Source organism: Sinocyclocheilus grahami, unplaced genomic scaffold, assembly GCF_001515645.1.
Source record: "Sinocyclocheilus grahami isolate Dianchi unplaced genomic scaffold, SAMN03320097.WGS_v1.1 scaffold1047.1, whole genome shotgun sequence".
Classification (NCBI taxonomy): domain Eukaryota; kingdom Metazoa; phylum Chordata; class Actinopteri; order Cypriniformes; family Cyprinidae; genus Sinocyclocheilus; species Sinocyclocheilus grahami.
Window position 1 is genome coordinate 917,039 of NW_015506226.1, and position 7,693 is coordinate 924,731.

A 7,693-nucleotide genomic window follows, 5' to 3' on the forward strand; every position below is an offset into this window, starting at 1 on the left:
TATATATATATATATATATATATATACACACACACACACAAACTAATTACATCTGTAATTAAAGTGGGATTTTTTACACATGCAATAATGCAATAAATTTCATAGTTTAAGTCTGGGTCTGGAGCAATATTAAAACAATAAAATGTGCAGTAATTTCTTATTTGTTGGCATTAGTTAATGCTTTAGCTAATTTACAGCACCATTAATCCTTTTTTTCAGCTGTTCAATGTTTTTTCATGTCACTTCATAGTGCATTAATTCATGGTAGCAGATACAACTTTTGATTTAAAAAATATATTAGTAGCTATTCAAAAGAACACTAAGATTAATAAATGCTGTAGAAGTATTGTAGTATTGTTAATTGATAGTTCATGTTAACTAGTGTAGTTAACCTTGTAAAGTGTTACCAATATATTTGAAAAATTCCAGAAAAGAAATTATGTATGTGACCATATTAAAAATAGGAAAAAGCTGAAATATTTTGTTGAAATCTGTTTGCGCATGATTCTCCGTTCTCAATTCTGCAGAGATTTTTATTCTTCAGCACTACAGCCATCCTCTTTTCAGCATATCTCACAGTCTTCAGGCAGATGCAGTTATTTTTAATAAATCATTCAGAGCTATGAAGCACTTAGCCAAGGTCAAAAATGCTGTGAGCAGTGTTGAACAGAGGCTAAATAGCTACTCTTGTAACACTTGGTGGCACAGCAAAATGGAGTCCATGAACAAGCTGTTTACTGCACTGTTAATTGTAGTGTAAAAGAGCCTCTTTAAGACAGCATTGAAGCTCATTGCCGGTGACCTTGGAGAATGTTTCGCATCCTCTAAATGAAAACAATGCAATACCTGAATACCTACGTATAATCAGCAAGTGTGCATCTTATACAATGTCCCCTGTGTTGACGTTTGTCTTCCAGGATAGGAGAAAAATGCAACGTAGCAACAATTCTGTTGTTTTGAACCCACCCTTTTTTTTTTAACAAAATAGACAAATGGTACTTTGATAATTGTGAGTAAAATTATGAATAAAGTGATTATTTGCAGCTGCCATGCCACAAATCAAGGATAAATGTTACAAACAAATGCAACAAGAGTCAACATTTGTTGGGAATTTATCCAAAAATGATAATATTATTGATGTGTTGTATGAGATGGAAAGAAAATTTAAAAAAAGATAGATAGATAGATAGACAGACAGACAGACAGACAGACAGACAGACAGACAGATAGATAGATAGATAGATAGATAGATAGATAGATAGATAGATAGATAGATAGATAGATAAAATTCCACAAGTATGAGTCCAAAACCACTGAGACAAAGGAGAGTCAGTGTAACAAAATTATACAGTTAAAAAAAAAAAAAAGTTATGCAAAATATGGTTTTGTGTTACATATTATGTTGTTAAATTAATGGATATTACATTATTTTAGTGTCATGTGTTTTAAGAGCATGTTTTGTATTTGTGTGTATATCGTTATTTGTCTCAGTTTGAGGAAGAGTAATGATCTGGCAACCACAGCCTCTTTAAATTTCACAGATTTCTGATCCTAACCCTGTTTTTAAATTATTGTCATTGTTTGTGAAAGTAATTTCAATAGATTAAAACAATCTTCTTCTTCCAAGACCCAGGGGCGGATTTAGTGAATTGGGGGCCCCAGGCAAAATATAGGAATGGGGCCCTATACATTTTCACACATTTTCCTAGATCAACCTTGAGGTTCCTTGTTTGTTGTGATGCTTGCTGCTGCACAATGTTGGTGATCAGTTTGTGGCACTGCTGAGGTGGTACAGAAGCCCAGGTTTCTTTGACAGTGGCCTTCAGCTCATCTGCATTTTTTGGTGTCTTGTTTCTCATTTTCCTCTTGACAATACCCCATAGATTCTCTATGGGGTTCAGGTCTGGTGAGTTTGCTGGCCAGTCAAGCACTCCAAACTTTTGGTGCTTTTGGCAGTGTGGGCAGGTGCCAAATCCTGCTGGAAAATGAAATCAGCATCTTCAAAAAGCTGGTCAGCAGAAGGAAGCATGAAGTGCTCCAAAATGTCTTGGTAAACGGGTGCAGTGACGTTGGTTTTCAAAAAACACAATGGACCAACACCAGCAGATGACATTGCACCCCAAATCATCACAGACTGTGGAAACTTAATACTGGATTTCAAGCAACTTGGGGCTATGAGCTTCTCCATCCTTCCTCCAGACTCTAGGACCTTGGTTTCCAAATGAAATACAAGACTTGCTCTCATCTGAAAAGAGGACTTTGGACCACTGGGCAACAGTCCAGTTCTTCTTCTCCTTAGCCCAGGTAAGACGCCTCTGACATATTCTGTGGTTCAGGAGTGTCTTAACAAGAGGAATACGACAACTGTAGTCAAATTCCTTGACACGTCTGTGTGTGGTGGCTCTTGATGCCTTGACCCCAGCCTCAGTCCATTCCTTGCGAATTCACTCAAATTCTTGAATCGATTTTGCTTGAAAATCCTCACAAGGCTACGGTTCTCTCGGTTGGTTGTGCATCTTTTTCTTCCACACTTTTTCCTTCCACTCAACTTTCTGTTAACATGCTTGGATACAGCACTCTGTGAACAGCCAGCTTCTTTGGCAATTAATGTTTGTGGCTTACCCTCCTTGTGAAGGGTGTCAATGATTGTCTTCTGGACAACTGTCAGATCAGCAGTCTTCCCCATGATTGTATAGCCTAGTGAGGCAAACTGAGAGACCTTTTTGAAGGCTCAGGAAACCTTTGCAGGTGTTTTGAGTTGATTAGCTGATTGGCATGTCACCATATTCTAATTTGTTGAGATAGTGAATTGGTGGGTTTTAGTTAAATGTTAGCCAAAATCATCACAATTAAAATAAACAAAGACTTAAATTACTTCAGTCTGTGTGCATTGAATTTATTTAATACACGAGTTTCACAATTTGAGTTGAATTACTGAAATAAATGAACTTTTCCATGACATTCTAATTTATTGAGATGCACCTGTATGTTAAACCTTGGAAGGTTTGTCTGATAAGCACAACTTTTTTTTATCCTTTTCACACAAGGTGTGATTCTGTCAGAGCGGTTGAACGTTAATTAATTTAAAGTTTTAACTTAAAATCTGTTAAAAGTCACAATATATCAAGAAGAGTCACACAACATGTGAAATTACACACAATATGTGATAGCATCTCTTAAGGTGCTGCTCTTCACAAGCATCTTTCCTTATGGATCAATATCCTACCAGCAGGCTAAACTAGAAATAATGAAGACACACGAGTAGTATTGTCCTGATCCCACAGTGTCCTTCATCATGTCAGGTGTATTTTCAAGGTAAAAGTTAAACAATCATTTACTCTTGATTTTTGTTTGTGTTCAAAAACTTTTAAGAGTTTTTTAAGAGTTGTCACACAGTGATGTGATATTAAAACTATGCAACATGTTTTTTGTTTTTGTTTTTTTGCATCACAAAAAAAGTGTATCGATAATGCAGGAGGACAATAGTAAATAGTTTTTAATAGTAATAGTTTTTTTTTAGGGCAAGGGAATACTATGGAAGTCAATGGCTACCAACTCAAGGGTGAGTATATGATGACAGAATTTTCATTTTTGGGTGAACTATTCCTTTAAAGAAACACACGGCTACAACAAAGACCTTAAAATACCCTCAGTCTCCTCACTATTATACTTCCCATCTTCTACTTCAACTCAAACTTCAGTAATGAGATCTTGAATGGAGATTCTCCTAAAGCTGTTTTTGTGAGCTGTTGCTCTGGTACTTCATGGATCTCGGACACAGCTGTCAGTGCAGCTGAGTGGAGGGGAGAGGGGGGCTCCTCATTCTGTCTCCTGCGGTCTGCATCTATCATTCTCCAAGGGGAGGCTGTGGGAGCCCTCTCTGTGAACCCAATCAAAGGGGGTGTTCATTGAGAGTGTCTGCCAAAAAAAAAACACATTCATTCCTGAGCTAACCTCCAGCAAGCACAAACAGAAACTTACCGTTCTTCATTGCTCAAAGTTATCTAAGCAGCACTGACATTTTAAACAGTTTTTGTTTTAAAAAAAATTAATGTGCATAACTGATGAGTGCATAACTAATGAGAATATTATATCAAAATACTTTTTGTTCAGGCTACATCAAGATCAATGGCGTTTTTATGGGAATACGATGTTTTAGAACAGCTTTTCTATTGCCAGTTTGAGGACATTACAGTAATCTCTGCACCTACTGTTTAATATGTTATATTTATGTTTATTTATAATTTATTTTGCCCGACAAAAATAGCAGTAGTACATCCGTGGACCTCCTTTTGAAAAGTCCTATATTAAAGAGTAATGCTCTGTCAAGACCGTATTGCAGTCATTCACAGTTCCTATTGGTTTCGGTACCTTTTTGATTTCAGTCTCAAACTAACTGAATTAGAGTGATTATATTGCCCTGTGGTGATCATTCTGCAATTTGGCCTTGAAAACTCCTTGGCCACTTGAGCAGTTTGTGGAGGTCACTGTCCGACTGCCTGGTGAATTGGCATTGAATGAGTTTTAAGACATTTGTTTGTGTCTGAGCCAATGCAGAACATGCTGCAAATCTATTCTGCTTTCAGCAACAATATCTTCAACAAAAACAAGCAAACCAGTTCTTATGGCAGCTGTTTCTTTGACTTCTTTGTGAGCAGTTCCTTTCTTTCGCTGTACTTTTCACTTTTCATTATTGGAAAATGGCCATTCTTGGATTTACTGAAAAAGGACCTCTTGGGAACTGTTTATTTGACTGTTGAATAGAAAAACTGTTTTTGTGTTTTGCTTTCAGCGAGAGATATCTTTGCCACCCAATCGTTCACAGACATTATGCCATATGAGTGGATGGGATATTTCTTCCATATCAGTGGCAGAAAAGGGATAAGATAAATCTCATGCTACAGTTGTGTCACTCAGAGTCAGGATGGACATATAAAATGTATATCATAAATCCATGTCAACAGAATACACCATCTGATCATCTATATAAATAAAAATAAAAACACAGATAGCAACTGCAAAATAACTAGGTGAAACCATTTCACTTAAGCAATAAGTTATGAGAGACTGTATGTTCCACTGATTTTACCACTGCTAAGAAAGTATTTGTTAAATAGTTGTAAACAATTGATTTATCAAGCAATAAAGTTCATTATTTTAACTGTAGGCTGTTTACAGTTTGCTTGAAATATTGTTGAAACTTTGTACAATAATACAAGTTTACAATAATATATAACACATAACTTATGTACTATAGTACAGAAGTATGGTATGCATATTTGGATGCATCCAAGCGCTTTCCAGTAAAGCACTTCCATTGGAAGACAAGGCATTGACTGATATAAATGCTAAAATGAACAATACCATTATATGTGTTACCATAAGACTAATGTGTCTGTGTCTGTGCACTGATAGATTTCTCTTCCTGTCTTTTGTATAAGTTCAAGGATACCAGAAAGGCGGTTTTAAGAACATTACACTCAACATAATTACATATTGCTAGTACATAACCCACTACCATGACTGAGAAATGGACAGCTCATATGACAAGGCTGTAAACTGCACATTTTTGCTTTTAATTTCTTTCCATATGGACTATCATTGTAAATGGATTGTGTGTGTGTGTGTGTGTGTGATATATAGGAACCTGGAACATCACTAATTAAAATGCAACTGTGTATACTTTTATTTATTTATTTAAATTCAACATATTAAAGGGATAGTTGACCCAAAATGAAAATGTTGTCATTATTTACTCACCCTCAAGTTGTTCCAAACCAGTATGAGTTCCTTTCTTCTGCTGAACACAAAATCATATATTTTGAAGAATATTGATAAACAAAGAGTGGACGGCAGCCATTGACTTCTAGTATGGAACAAATAAATAAATAAATGGAGCCAATGGATACCTTCAACTGTTTGGTTCTTCAAAATAGATTCTGTGTTTAGAACACCGCTTGACCAATCAAATTCAAGGGCTGAAACTGACTGTTGTATATCAAAATTATAATATGGACAATTATGTAGCACTTGGAAACAATAGTAGAAATATACTTTTTTTCACAATCAGTAATGATGTAGTTGTGCTATTGGATGCAGTTTAATGAATAGCTACTAACAATAATTTCATTTATTTTATTAATTTTTATTAATTTATTTATTGGTGTAGAAGACATGACACGCTTTCTATGTATTATAAAGTAAATTAATTGGGACAAATCTGCTCAATCTCTTAAATACTGATCATCTAAATTAAGTAAGGGCAAAGATAATCCGTATACTCTCAATTCAAGTTGATCCGACACAATCGGGCATCCTGCGTCTAAGCGCAGTCAGCCCAGGTCGACCATTCCCCGCAAAGACTAATTATGTAGCTTCAGTGAACGTACAGATAATGCGTAAAACCGGACGCCTTGGCATGCGCCATACGTTCGTCTGTGCATTATTGTGATCCCGATAAGCTTCTCGGAGTTGTCCCTGCAACGCACCATGTCCGTTCTGACTCGTTTGTGCCATCTACAGATTTGCACAGCTCTGGAGAGCTTTTGATCACGGTCTACACGCGGTCGGTACATGTTTCAACTGACCTGCGCTCCTCGCAACCCATTCTTTTAAAAACTAGGTTCAATCGTTTTCATCGGGGTCTATCTGGATATCGCTTTAGTTTGCGAACGGAATTGCCTGTGCGTTGATGGATTCACTGCTAAACAATGGAGAAACAGACAGCAGCTGAAATACGGGAATAAACGGGTGGCGCTCGGAGAGGAATACACATTTTAACGAGAGATCTGGGATAATTGTCTGATTTAGAAGTCCGTGTTGCCGTTTTCAGCTCAACTTGGTGGAAACTACTCAAGCATGGTGTGTTAAGACTCGGATTTCAGCGCAGGTCGGTGTGCAAAAGAATGCACTTTGCTCTGTTTCTCTGCTTTTTAAAAAAAAATTTTTTACAAGAAGATGTGTTGAAACCGCAAAGGCTCCGTTTAGAATTAAGTGGAATCAAGGCGAATGGATCCGTTTCCAATGTTTAAGGTAGGTGAAGGGCTTGTCACGTTGATTATTGAGCACCTGTCATTTGTAAAATAATTTCAAAACCATTACTAACACATCAACACAGCTTTTTTCGATTGCAGTTGTACAGAAACTCTGCATTTAAGGTGTCCACTTTAACTACACATCACCATCGATCCTGAAGAAGGGTTTCTTGCACTCCCAGAAATGTTTAGTTATTGGGATAAGGAGAGTTGAATTTACTAAAAATATACAATGTGTCCATTATTGGTCTTTTTAAGCATTAGTTGACAATTCAGGTAAAATCTGCCTAATTCTGAAGGCTTATTAATAATTGCTGTTTTCATTGTGTTATTTCCAGTGCACAAACAGGCAATATATAATTCACATCGTGTTGTATATATAGTAAGCTTATGCAAATTTGCCAATTATAATTTGTACTCACTTGTGTTTATGGGAGTGGTAGTTGAGTTTCTAATCATGGCTGCATACTTCTTCTATTGCTCTTGCTACAATGCTATTATAACCTAGTAAAACATATAATTCACATGCACAGGGTGGCCATCAAGTGGCACAATACCACACAATTTCACACTGGCTCAGATAATTATAGTCTTTGCAAAACACACCACACAAGTGCACAGGGGAACAGAGAGACTGGGCGGGAGCTGGACATTTCAGT